Consider the following 12826-nt stretch of genomic DNA (forward strand, 5'->3'; position numbering starts at 1 on the left):
TCGTCCAAGTAATACCTTACGTGAGTAAGGGTCGAATCCACAGAGATTGTTGGTATGAAGCAAGCTATGGTCACCTTGTAAATCTCAGTTAGGCTGATTGAACATTTGTAATAGTGATAATTGGATTGTTCTAATAAAAAGGAATAATAAAAGGGATAGAGATACTTATGCAGATTCATTGGTGGGAATTTCAGATAAGCGGAATGGAGATGCTGTAGAGCTCTCGGACGCCTGCCTTCCCGTTGCTTCTACTCAATCCTTCTTACTCCTTTCCATGGCAAGCTTTGTATAGGGGTTCACTATCAGCTGTGGCTACTTTCATTCCTCTCGGGGAAATAACCTGTACGGCTGTCACTCGCACAGCTAACCAGTCTGGAGGCATCACCCATGGTTGATAGCTACATCCCATCCTCGCAGTGAAAGCTATGCACGCACTCTGTCACAGTACGGCCAATCACCGGTTGGTTCCCGCTCCTACTGGAATAGAATCCCTCTTTTGCGTTTGTCACTAACGCCCAGCAGGTTAAAGTTTGAAGCACGTCACAGTCATTCATGAACGGAATCCTACTCGGAATACCACAGACAAGGTGAGACTTTCCGGATTCCCAGGATCCTACTCGGAACACCACAGACAAGGTTGGACTTTCCGGATCCAGATGAATGCCGCCATCTATCTAGCTTATACCACGAAGATTCTGTTGGGGAATCTAAGAGATATACATTCAAGCCTTGTTACACGCAGAACGGAAGTGGTTGTCAATCACGCGCGTTCATAAGTGAGAATGATGATGAGAGTTATTAGCTCATCACATTCATCATGTTCTTGAGTACGAATGAATATCTTGGAATAAGAATAAGATAGAGAATTGAATAAAAGAAAATAGAACTTCATTAATCTTTGAGGTACAGCAGAGCTCCACACCCTTAATCTATGGTGTGCAGAAACTCCACCGTTGAAAATACATAAGTAAAAGAAGGTTCAGGCATGGCCGAATGGCCAGCCCCCTAAACGTGATCAATGATCTCCTAAGATGAAGAATAAAATAAAACTGAGATCAAAAGATGATTGATACATTAGTAAATCATCCTATTTATAATAAACTAGCTCCTAGGGTTTACATGAGTAAGTAATTGATGCATAAATCCACTTCCGGGGCCCACTTGGTGTGTGCTTGGGCTGAGCTTGATTTATCCACGAGCAGAGGCTCCTCTTGGAGTTGAATTTCGAGTTATGATGTGCTTTGGGCGTTCAACTCCGGATTATGACGTTTTTCTGGCGTTTAACTCCAGAAAGGAGCGTGTACTTGGCGTTCAACGCCAGTTTGCGTCGTCATTCTTCGAATAAAGTATGGACTATTATATATTGCTGGAAAGCCCTGGATGTCTACTTTCCAACGCCGTTGAGAGCGCGCCAATTGGAGTTCTGTAGCTCCAGAAAATCCATTTCGAGTGCAGGGAGGTCAGAATCCAACAGCATCAGCAGTCCTTTTGTCAGCCTTTTTCAGAGTTTTGCTCAAATCCCTCAATTTCAGTCAGAATTTACCTGAAATCACAGAAAACACACAAACTCATAGTAAAGTCCAGAAATGTGAATTTAACATAAAAACTAATGAAAACATCCCTAAAAGTAGCTCAAACTTACTAAAAACTATATAAAAACAATGCCAAAAAGCGTATAAATTATCCGCTCATCACAACACCAAACTTAAATTGTTGCTTGTCCCCAAGCAACTGAAAATCAAATAGGATAAAAAGAAGAGAATACTATAAGGTCCAAATATCACTGAATAATAATTTAATTACATGAGCGGGACTTGTAGCTTTTTGCTTCTGAACAGTTTTGGCATCTCACTTTTTCCTTTGAAGTTCAGAGTGATTGGCATCTCTAGGAACTTAGAATTTTGGATAGTGTTATTGACTTTCTTAGTTAAGCATGTTGATTCTTGAACACAGTTACTTATGAGTCTTGGCTGTGGCCCTAAGCACTTTGTCTTCCAGTATTACCACCGGATACACAAATGCCACAGACACATACTGGGTGAACCTTTTCAGATTGTGACTTAGCTTTGCTAAAGTCCCCAATTAGTGGTGTCCAGAGCTCTTAAGCACACTCTTTGCTTTAGATCACGACTTTAACCACTCAGTCTCAAGCTTTTCACTTGGACCTTCATGACACAAGCACATGGTTAGGGACAGCTTGATTTAGCCGCTTAGGCCCGGATTAAATTTCCTTGGGCCCTCCTATCCATTGATGCTCAAAGCCTTGGATCCTTTTTACCCTTGCCTTTTGGTTTTAAGGGCTATTGGCTTTTTCTATTGCTCCTTCTTTTTTTTTTTTTTTTTTTTTTTCCACTGCTTTTTCTTGCTTCAAGAATCAATTCCATAAATTTTTCAGATCATCAATAACATCTCTCTTTGTTCATCATTCTTTCAAGAACCAACAATTTTAACACTCATAAACAACAAGATCCAAAGACATATGCACTGTTCATTCATTCATTCAGAAAACAAAAGCATTGTCACCACATCAAAATAATTAACTAAATTCAATAATAATTTCGAAAATTATGTACTTCTTGTTCTTTTGAATTAAACATTTTTCTTTTAAGAGAGGTGAAGGACTAATGGAATTTATTTATAGCTTTAAGGCATGGTTACATACTAATGATCATGAAATAAAGACACAAAACATAGATAAACATAATAATTAAAAACCGAAAACAGAAAGAAATAAAGAACAAGGAATGAATCCACCTCTAGTGGCGTCTTCTTCTTGAAGGACCAATGATGTTCTTCAACTCTTCTATGTCCCTTCCTTGCCTTTGTTGCTCCTCCCTCATTGCTCTTTGATCTTCTCTTATTTCTTGAAGAGTGAGGGCGTGCTCATGGTGTTCCACCCTTAGTTGTTCCACATTATGGCTCAAATCTTCCAAGGAGGTGCTAAGTTGCTCCCAATAGTTGTTGGGAGGAAAGTGCATTTGAGGCATTTGTTGATGGTGAACCTCCTCTTGTTCTCCTTGAGGGCCGTGAGGAGCTTCCCTTATTTGCTCCATCCTTTTCTTGGTGATGGGCTTGTCTTCTTCTATGGAGGCATCTCCATCTATGATAACTCCAGCTGAATAACATAGATGGCATATGAGGTGAGGGAATGCTAGCCGTGCCATGTATGAAGGCTTGTCAGCTATTTTGTAGAGTTCATTGGCTATGACTTCATGAACCTCTACTTCTTCACTAATCATGATGCTATGAACCATGATGGCCCGATCCACAGTAACTTCAGATCGGTTGCTTGTGGGGATGATGGATCTTTGAATGAACTCCAACCATCCTCTAGCTACAGGCTTGAGGTCCAGTCTTCTTAGTTGGACTGGCTTGCCTTTGGAGTCAACTCTCCATTGGGCGCCTTCCACACAAATGTCCCTAAGGACTTGGTCCAACCTTTGATCAAAGTTGACCCTTCTAGTGTAGGGGTGTTCATCACCTTGCATCCTAGGCAAATGAAACGCCAACCTCACATTCTCCGGACTAAAATCCAAGTATTTCCCCCTAACCATTGTGAGATAATTCTTTGGGCTTGGGTTCATACTTTGGTCATGGTTTCTAGTGATCCATGCATTGGCATAGAACTCTTGAACCATGAGAATTCCGACTTGTTGCATGGGGTTGGCTAAGACTTCCCAACCTCTTTTTGAATTTCAAGTCGGATTTCCGGATACTCATTCTTCTTGAGTTTGAAAGGGACCTCATGGATCACTTTCTTCTTTGCCACAACATCATAGAAGTGGTCTTGGTGGCTCTTGGAGATGAATCTCTCCTTCTCCCATGACTCGGAAGTGGAAGCTTTTGCCTTCCCTTTTCCTTTTCTTGAGGAAACTCCGGCCTTGGGTGCCATTGATGGTGAATGAAAAATAAAAAGCTTAGGCTTTTTACCACACCAAACTTAAAATTTGCTTGTCCCCAAGCAAAAAGAAAAGAAGAGTAGAAGAAGAAGAAGAAATATGGAGAGAGGGAGAAGAGGGTCGGTTATGTGGGAGAATGTGGGTTTGTGTTGTGTGAAAATGTAAAAGAAAAGAAGGGTATTTATAGGGAGGGGGGAGGGTATAGGTTCGGCCATGTTGGGTGGGAAAGGGTGGGAAATTGAATTTGAAAGTAGTGGGGGTAGGTGGGTGTATGGGGAAGAGGGGTTGATGTGAATGGTGAATGGGGTAATTGTGAAGAGGATTGAGGTGATAGGTGAAGGTTTTTGGGAAGTGTGACATTGAGAATGAGATTTGGATTAGAAGAGTGTGATTAGGATTAAAAGGAATGTGGTAGGTGGGGATCCTGTGGGTCCACAGATCCTGAGGTGAGGATCCTGTGGGGTCCACAGATCCTGAGGTGAAAACAAATACCATTCTTTCACCATATAGGCATGTAACATGCCTTTATGCATCATTCTGGCGTTCAAACGCCCATTGATGCTAGTTCTGGGCGTTAAACGCCCATGTTATGCACGTTTCTGGCGTTGAACGCCAGTTTCATGCTTGTTTCTGGCGTTCAGCGCCAGATTGTCCTCTGTGTGCGCATCCTGGCGTTAAACGCCAGGTTGTTGCTTGTTTTGGGCGTTCAACGCCAGAAAGATGCTCTGTTCTGGCGTTGAACGCCAGAAAGATGCTCCTTCTGGGCGTTGAACGCCAGCCCGTGCGTCCTCCAGGGTGAAAAATTTTTTTCTTCTGTTTTTGACTCTGTTTTTAATTTTTTTTGATTTTTTCGTGACTCCTCATGATCATGTACCTAATAAAACACAAAAATAACAAAGAAACAAAATAAAATAAAATTAGATGAATAAAATTGGGTTGCCTCCCAACAAGCGCTTCTTTAATGTCAATAGCTTGACAGTGGCTCTCATGGAGCCACAAGGTGATCAGGTCAATTTAAGTGTGGTATTCCCAACACCAAACTTAGAGTTTGGATATGGGGTTTGGACACCAAACTTAGAGTTTGGTTGTGGCCTCACAACACCAAACTTAGAGTTTGACTGTGTGGGCTCTTCTTGACTCTGAACTGAGAGAAGCTCTTCATGCTTGCTCTCTTTTGTCACAGAGGGATAGCCATGTGCTTGAAACACAAGATATTCTCCATTCAATTGAAGGACTAATTCACCTCTGTTGACATCTATCACAGCTCCTGCTGTGGCTAGGAAAGGTCTTCCTAGGATGATGCATTCATCATCTTCCTTCCTAGTGTCTAGGATTATGAAATCAGTAGGGATGTAAAGGCCTTCAACCTTTACTAGCACGTCCTCTACTAACCCATAAGCTTGTCTTATGGACTTATCTGCCAATTGTAATGAGAACAAGGCAGGTTGTATCTCAATGATCCCCATCTTCTCCATTACAGAGAGTGGCATAAGATTTATCCCTGACCCCAGGTCACATAGAGCTTTTTCAAAGCTCATGGTGCCAATGGTACAAGGTATTAAGAACTTGCCAGGATCTTGTTTCTTTTGAGGTAGAGTTTTCTGAATCCAAGTATCTAGTTCACTAATGAGCAAGGGAGGTTTACTTTCCCAAGTCTCATTACCAAACAGCTTGGCATTCAGCTTCATGATAGCTCCCAAATATAGAGCAGCTTGCTCTCCAGTCACTCTTCATCCTCTTCTGAGGATGAATAGTCTTCAGAGCTCATGAATGGCAGAAGGAGGTTTAATGGAATCTCTATGGTCTCTAGATGAGCCTCAGATTCCTTTGGATCCTTAATAGGAAACTCCTTCTTGCTTAAGGGACGTCCCAGGAGGTCTTCCTCATTAGGATTTTCGTCCTCCTCCTCCCTAGTGCATTCGGCCTCTTTGATTAAATCAATGGCCTTGCACTCTCCTTTTGGATTTTCTTCAGTATTGCTTGGGAGAGTACTGGGAGGGGTTTCAATAAATTTCTTACTCAGCTGACCCTCTTGTGCTTCCAGATTTCTGATGGAAGATCTGGTTTCATTCATGAAACTGAAAGTGGCCTTTGACAGATCAGAGACTATATTGGCTAAATTAGAATTATTTTGTTCAGAGTTCTCTGTCTGTTGCTGAGAAGATGATGGATATGGCTTACTATTATTCAGCCTTGCACGTCCACCATTGTTAAAACCTTGATGGGGTTTTTGTTGATCCTTCCAGGAGAAATTTGGATGATTTCTCCATGATGAGTTATAGGTGTTTCCATAAGGTTCACCTAAGTAATTAACCTCTGCCATGGCAGGGTTCTCAGGATCATAAGCTTCTTCAGAAGCTGCCTCTCTAGTACTGTTGGATGCAGGTTGCAATCCATTCAGATTTTGAGAGATCATGTTGACCTGTTGAGTCAACACTTTGTTCTGAGCCAATATGGCATTCAGAGCATCAATTTCAAGAACTCCTTTCTTCTGAGGTATGCCATTGTTGACCGAATTCCTCTCAGAAGTGTACATAAACTGGTTGTTTGCAACCATGTCAATGAGTTCTTGAGCCTCTTCAGGCGTTTTCTTCAGGTGAATAGATCCACCTGCAGAATGGTCCAATGACATTTTCGAAAATTCAGAGAGACCATAATAGAATATCTAATATGGTCCATTCTGAAAACATGTCAGATGGACATCTTTTAGTCAGCTGCTTGTATCTTTCCCAAGCTTCATAGAGGGATTCACCATCTTTTTGTTTGAAGGTTTGAACATCCACTCTCAGCTTGCTCAGCTTTTGAGGAGGAAAGAACTTGTCTAAAAATGCAGTGACAAGCTTATCCCATGAGTCCAGGCTATCCTTGGGTTGAGAATCCAACCATACTCTAGCTCTGTCTCTTACAGCAAAAGGGAAAAGCAAGAGTCTATAGACTTCAGGATTAACTCCATTTGTCTTTACAGTGTCACAGATCTGCAAGAACTCAGTTAAAACTGGTAAGGATCTTCAGATGGAAGTCCATAAAACTTGCAGTTTTGTTGCATTAAAGCAACTAGTTGAGGCTTAAGCTCAAAGTTATTGGCTCCAATGGCAGGAATGGAGATGCTTCTTCCATCAAACTTGGATGTTGGCTTAGTGAAGTCACCAAGCATTCTCCTTGCATCATTATTATTATTTTCGGCCATCTCTTCCTCTTGTTCGAAATTTTCTAAAAGGTTGCTTCTGGATTGTTGTAATTTAGCTTCTTTTAATTTTCTCTTCAGAGTCCTTTCAGGTTCTGGATCAACTTCAACAAGAGTGCCTTTGTCCCTGTTCCTGCTCATATGAAAGAAAAGGGAACACAAAAAAAAAAAAAAAAAGAAAGAAGGAATCCTCTATGTCACAGTATAGAGATTCCTTTATGTTAGTAGAAAAAGAAAGGGGTTGAAGAAGAGGAATGGATTCGGATTTTTGATGAAGAGGGGTGAATAGAAGTGTTAGTAATTAAATAATTAAATAGAAGAGGAGGAGAGAAGGAAGAATTTCGAAAATAAATTAAAAAAAAAAGTTAGTAGTTTTCGAAAATTATAATTTAAAGTTTAAATATGAAACAATTAATTAATTAAAAGAATTTTTGAAAAAGAGAGATATTTTCGAAAATAGAAGAGGGAAAAGTAGTTAAGTGGTTTTGAAAAAGATAAGAAACAAACAAAAAGTTAGTTAGTTGATTGAAAAAGATTTGAAATCAAAAGATAAGAAGATAGTAAGTTGGATAAGATATTTTAAAATCAAATTTTGAAAAAAGATAAAATTTTTGAAAAAGATAACATAAAAGATAAAAAGATTTAAAAGAGATATTTTGAAAAAGATTTAATTTTAAAAATTACTTAACTAACAAGAAACTACAAGATAAGATTCTAGAACTTAAAGATTGAACCTTTCTTAACAAGAAAGTAATAAACTTCAAATTTTTGAACCAATCACATTAATTATTAGCTAATTTTCGAAAATATGTTGTAAAGATAAGAAAAAGATTTTGAAAATAATTTGAAAAAGATTTTTGAAATTTTCGAAAATAAAAAAAATTTGAAAAAGATATGATTTTTGAAAAGATTTTGAAAAGATAAGATTTTTTAAAATTGAAATTTTGACTTGACTTGTAAGAAACAACTAATTTTGAAAATTTTTGACCAAGTCAACCCAAATTTCGAAATTTTGGAGGGAAATAAGGAAAAGATATTTTTGATTTTGAATTTTTAAAGAAAAACACAAAAATGACCCAAAACATGAAAATTTTGGATCAAGACACAAGATGCATGCAAGAATGCTATGAATGTCAAGATGAACACCAAGAACACTTTGAAGATCATGATGAACATCAAGAACATGATTTTGAAAAATTTTTGATGCAAAGAAAATATGCAAGACACCAAACTTAGAAATTTTTAATGCATGGAAAATATGAATGCAAAAATGCACAAGAAAAACAACAAAAGACACAAAACAAGAAATCATCAAGATCAAATAAGAAGACTTATCAAGAACAACTTGAAGATCATGAAGAACACTATGAATGCATGAGATTTTCGAAAAAAATGCAAGAAAAATTTTAAAAGCATGCAATTGACACCAAACTTAAAAATTGACTCAAGATTCAAACAAGAAACACAAAATATTTTTGATTTTTATGATTTTCTAATTTTTTTTTGTATTTTTATTAATTATTTTCGAAAATAAAGTTTTGAAAAACGAAAATAAATAAAAATTTTTGAAAAAAGATTTTGAAAAGAAAATTACCTAATCTGAGCAACAAGATGAACCGTCAGTTGTCCATACTCGAACAATCCCCGGCAACGGCGCCAAAAACTTGGTGGACGAAATTGTGATCACTTGTTATTTGTTATAAAGGATGTTTACTCTTAGGGCACTGTTTATTTCCTTCACAACTCCGTTCAACTAACCAGCAAGTGTACTGGGTCGTCCAAGTAATACCTTACGTGAGTAAGGGTCGAATCCACAGAGATTGTTGGTATGAAGCAAGCTATGGTCACCTTGTAAATCTCAGTTAGGCTGATTGAACATTTGTAATAGTGATAATTGGATTGTTCTAATAAAAAGGAATAATAAAAGGGATAGAGATACTTATGCAGATTCATTGGTGGGAATTTCAGATAAGCGGAATGGAGATGCTGTAGAGCTCTCGGACGCCTGCCTTCCCGTTGCTTCTACTCAATCCTTCTTACTCCTTTCCATGGCAAGCTTTGTATAGGGGTTCACTATCAGCTGTGGCTACTTTCATTCCTCTCGGGGAAATAACCTGTACGGCTGTCACTCGCACAGCTAACCAGTCTGGAGGCATCACCCATGGTTGATAGCTACATCCCATCCTCGCAGTGAAAGCTATGCACGCACTCTGTCACAGTACGGCCAATCACCGGTTGGTTCCCGCTCCTACTGGAATAGAATCCCTCTTTTGCGTTTGTCACTAACGCCCAGCAGGTTAAAGTTTGAAGCACGTCACAGTCATTCATGAACGGAATCCTACTCGGAATACCACAGACAAGGTGAGACTTTCCGGATTCCCAGGATCCTACTCGGAACACCACAGACAAGGTTGGACTTTCCGGATCCAGATGAATGCCGCCATCTATCTAGCTTATACCACGAAGATTCTGTTGGGGAATCTAAGAGATATACATTCAAGCCTTGTTACACGCAGAACGGAAGTGGTTGTCAATCACGCGCGTTCATAAGTGAGAATGATGATGAGAGTTATTAGCTCATCACATTCATCATGTTCTTGAGTACGAATGAATATCTTGGAATAAGAATAAGATAGAGAATTGAATAAAAGAAAATAGAACTTCATTAATCTTTGAGGTACAGCAGAGCTCCACACCCTTAATCTATGGTGTGCAGAAACTCCACCGTTGAAAATACATAAGTAAAAGAAGGTTCAGGCATGGCCGAATGGCCAGCCCCCTAAACGTGATCAATGATCTCCTAAGATGAAGAATAAAATAAAACTGAGATCAAAAGATGATTGATACATTAGTAAATCATCCTATTTATAATAAACTAGCTCCTAGGGTTTACATGAGTAAGTAATTGATGCATAAATCCACTTCCGGGGCCCACTTGGTGTGTGCTTGGGCTGAGCTTGATTTATCCACGAGCAGAGGCTCCTCTTGGAGTTGAATTTCGAGTTATGATGTGCTTTGGGCGTTCAACTCCGGATTATGACATTTTTCTGGCGTTTAACTCCAGAAAGGAGCGTGTACTTGGCGTTCAACGCCAGTTTGCGTCGTCATTCTTCGAATAAAGTATGGACTATTATATATTGCTGGAAAGCCCTGGATGTCTACTTTCCAACGCCGTTGAGAGCGCGCCAATTGGAGTTCTGTAGCTCCAGAAAATCCATTTCGAGTGCAGGGAGGTCAGAATCCAACAGCATCAGCAGTCCTTTTGTCAGCCTTTTTCAGAGTTTTGCTCAAATCCCTCAATTTCAGTCAGAATTTACCTGAAATCACAGAAAAACACACAAACTCATAGTAAAGTCCAGAAATGTGAATTTAACATAAAAACTAATGAAAACATCCCTAAAAGTAGCTCAAACTTACTAAAAACTATATAAAAACAATGCCAAAAAGCGTATAAATTATCCGCTCATCAGCAGTCGAACCCAACAACAATAATGCAAGAAGGATGCTTGGTGATTATACTACACCTACTTCCAAGTTTGATGGAAGAAGCATCTCAATTCCTGCCATTGGAGCAAACAATTTTGAGCTGAAACCTCAACTAGTTGCTCTAATACAATAGAACTGCAACTTTCATGAACTTCCATCAGAATATCCCTACCAGTTTTTAACTGAGTTCTTGCAGATCTGTGAGACTGTTAAGACTAATGGAGTAGATCCTGAAGTCTACAGGCTCATGCTTTTCCCTTTTGCTGTAAGAGACAGAGCTAGAGCATGGTTGGACTCCCAACCTAAAGATAGCCTGGACTCTGGGATAAGCTGGTCACGGCCTTCTTGGCTAAGTTCTTTCCTCCTCAAAAGCTGAGCAAGCTTAGAGTGGATGTTCAGACCTTCAAACAAAAAGATGGTGAATCCCTCTATGAAGCTTGGGAAAGATACAAACAGATGACCAAAAGATGTCCTTCTGACATGTTTTCAGAATGGACCATGATAGATATATTCTATTATGGTCTATCTGAGTTCTCTAAGATGTCATTGGACCATTCTGCATGTGAATCCATTCATCTAAAGAAAACGCCTGCAGAAGCTCAAGAACTTATTGACATGGTTGCAAATAACCAGTTCATGTACACTTCTGAGAGGAATTCTGTGAATAATGGGACGCCTCAAAGGAAGGGAGTTCTTGAAATTGATGCTCTGAATGCCATTTTGGTTCAGAACAAAATGTTGACTCAGCAAGTCAACATGATTTCTCAAAGTCTGAATAGATGGCAAAATGCATCCAACAGTACTAAAGAGGCATCTTCTGAAGAAGAAGCTTATGATCCTGAGAACCCTGCCATGGTAGAGGTAAATTACATGGGTGAACCTTATGGAAACACCTATAATTCATCATGGAGAAATCATCCAAATTTCTCATGGAAGGATCAACAAAAGCCTCAACAAGGCTTTAATAATGGTGGAAAAAATAGGCTAAGCAATAGCAAGCCTTTCCCATCATCTTCTCAGCAACAGACAAAGAATTCTGAGCAAAGCACCTCTAATTTAGCAAACTTAGTCTCTGATCTGTCTAAGGCCACTTTAAGTTTCATGAGTGAAACAAGGTCCTCCATAAGAAATTTGGAGGCACAAGTAGGCCACCTGAGTAAGAAAATCACTGAAACTCCTCCTAGTACTCTCCCAAGCAATACAGAAGAGAATCCAAAGAGAGAGTGCAAGGCCATTGATATAGTCATTATGGCTGAATGCAAGGAGGAAGGTGAGGACGTGAATCCCAATGAGGAAGACCTCATGGGACGTCTCCTAACCAAGAAGGAGTTCCCTATTGAGGACCCAAAGGAATCTAAGGCTCACATAGAGACCATAGAGATTCCATTAAACCTCCTTCTGCTATTCATGAGCTCTGAAGACTATTCTTCCTCAGAAAAGGATGAAGATGTAACTGGAGAGCAAGTTGCTCAATATCTAGGAGCTATCATGAAGCTGAATGCCAAGTTATTTGGTAATGAGACTTGGGAAGGTGAACCTCCCTTGCTCATTAGTGAACTAGATACCTGGGTTCAGCAAACTTTACCTCAAAAGAGATAAGATCCTGGCAAATTCGTAATACCCCGTACCATAGGCACCATGACCTTTGAGAAAGCTCTGTGTGACCTAGGGTCAGGCATAAATCTTATGCCACTCTCTGTAATGGAGAAGTTGGGGATCATTGAGGTACAACCTGCCTTATTCTCATTACAAATGGCATACAAGTCATCAAGACAAGCTTATGGATTAGTAGATGACGTGTTAGTAAAGGTTGAAGGCCTTTACATCCCTGCTGATTTCATAATCTTAGACACTAGGAAGGAGGAGCATGAATGCATCATCCTTGGAAGACCTTTCCTAGCCACAGCAGGAGCTGTGATAGATGTTAACAGAGGAGAATTAGTCCTTCAATTGAATGGGAACTACCTTCTGTTTAAGGCTTAAGGATCTTCTTCTTTAACAATGGAGAGGAAGCATGAAAAGCTTCTCTCAGTACAGAGTCAAACAAAGCCCCTACAATCAAACTCTAAGTTTGGTGTTGAGAGGCCACAGCCAAACTCTAAGTTTGGTGTTGAATCCCCACATCCAAACTCTAAGTTTGGTGTTGGGAGTCTACAACATTGACCTGATCACCTGTGAGGCTCCATGAGAGCCCACTATCAAGCTATTAACATTAAAGAAGCGCTTATTGGGAGGCAACCCAATTTTTATTTATCTA

At 39.6% G+C, this 12826-nt stretch overlaps 1 non-coding gene across 1 annotated transcript; it reads right to left on the reverse strand.

Annotated features, from left to right (window-relative positions):
• Window positions 1-10947: 10947 nt before the first annotated feature.
• LOC130938168 (small nucleolar RNA R71) lies at window positions 10948-11051 on the reverse strand. The gene has a single exon (XR_009069343.1). It is a non-coding gene; the product is annotated as a small nucleolar RNA R71 (small nucleolar RNA).
• Window positions 11052-12826: the final 1775 nt, after the last annotated feature.

This window comes from Arachis stenosperma, chromosome 6 (genome assembly GCF_014773155.1).
Source record: "Arachis stenosperma cultivar V10309 chromosome 6, arast.V10309.gnm1.PFL2, whole genome shotgun sequence".
Classification (NCBI taxonomy): domain Eukaryota; kingdom Viridiplantae; phylum Streptophyta; class Magnoliopsida; order Fabales; family Fabaceae; genus Arachis; species Arachis stenosperma.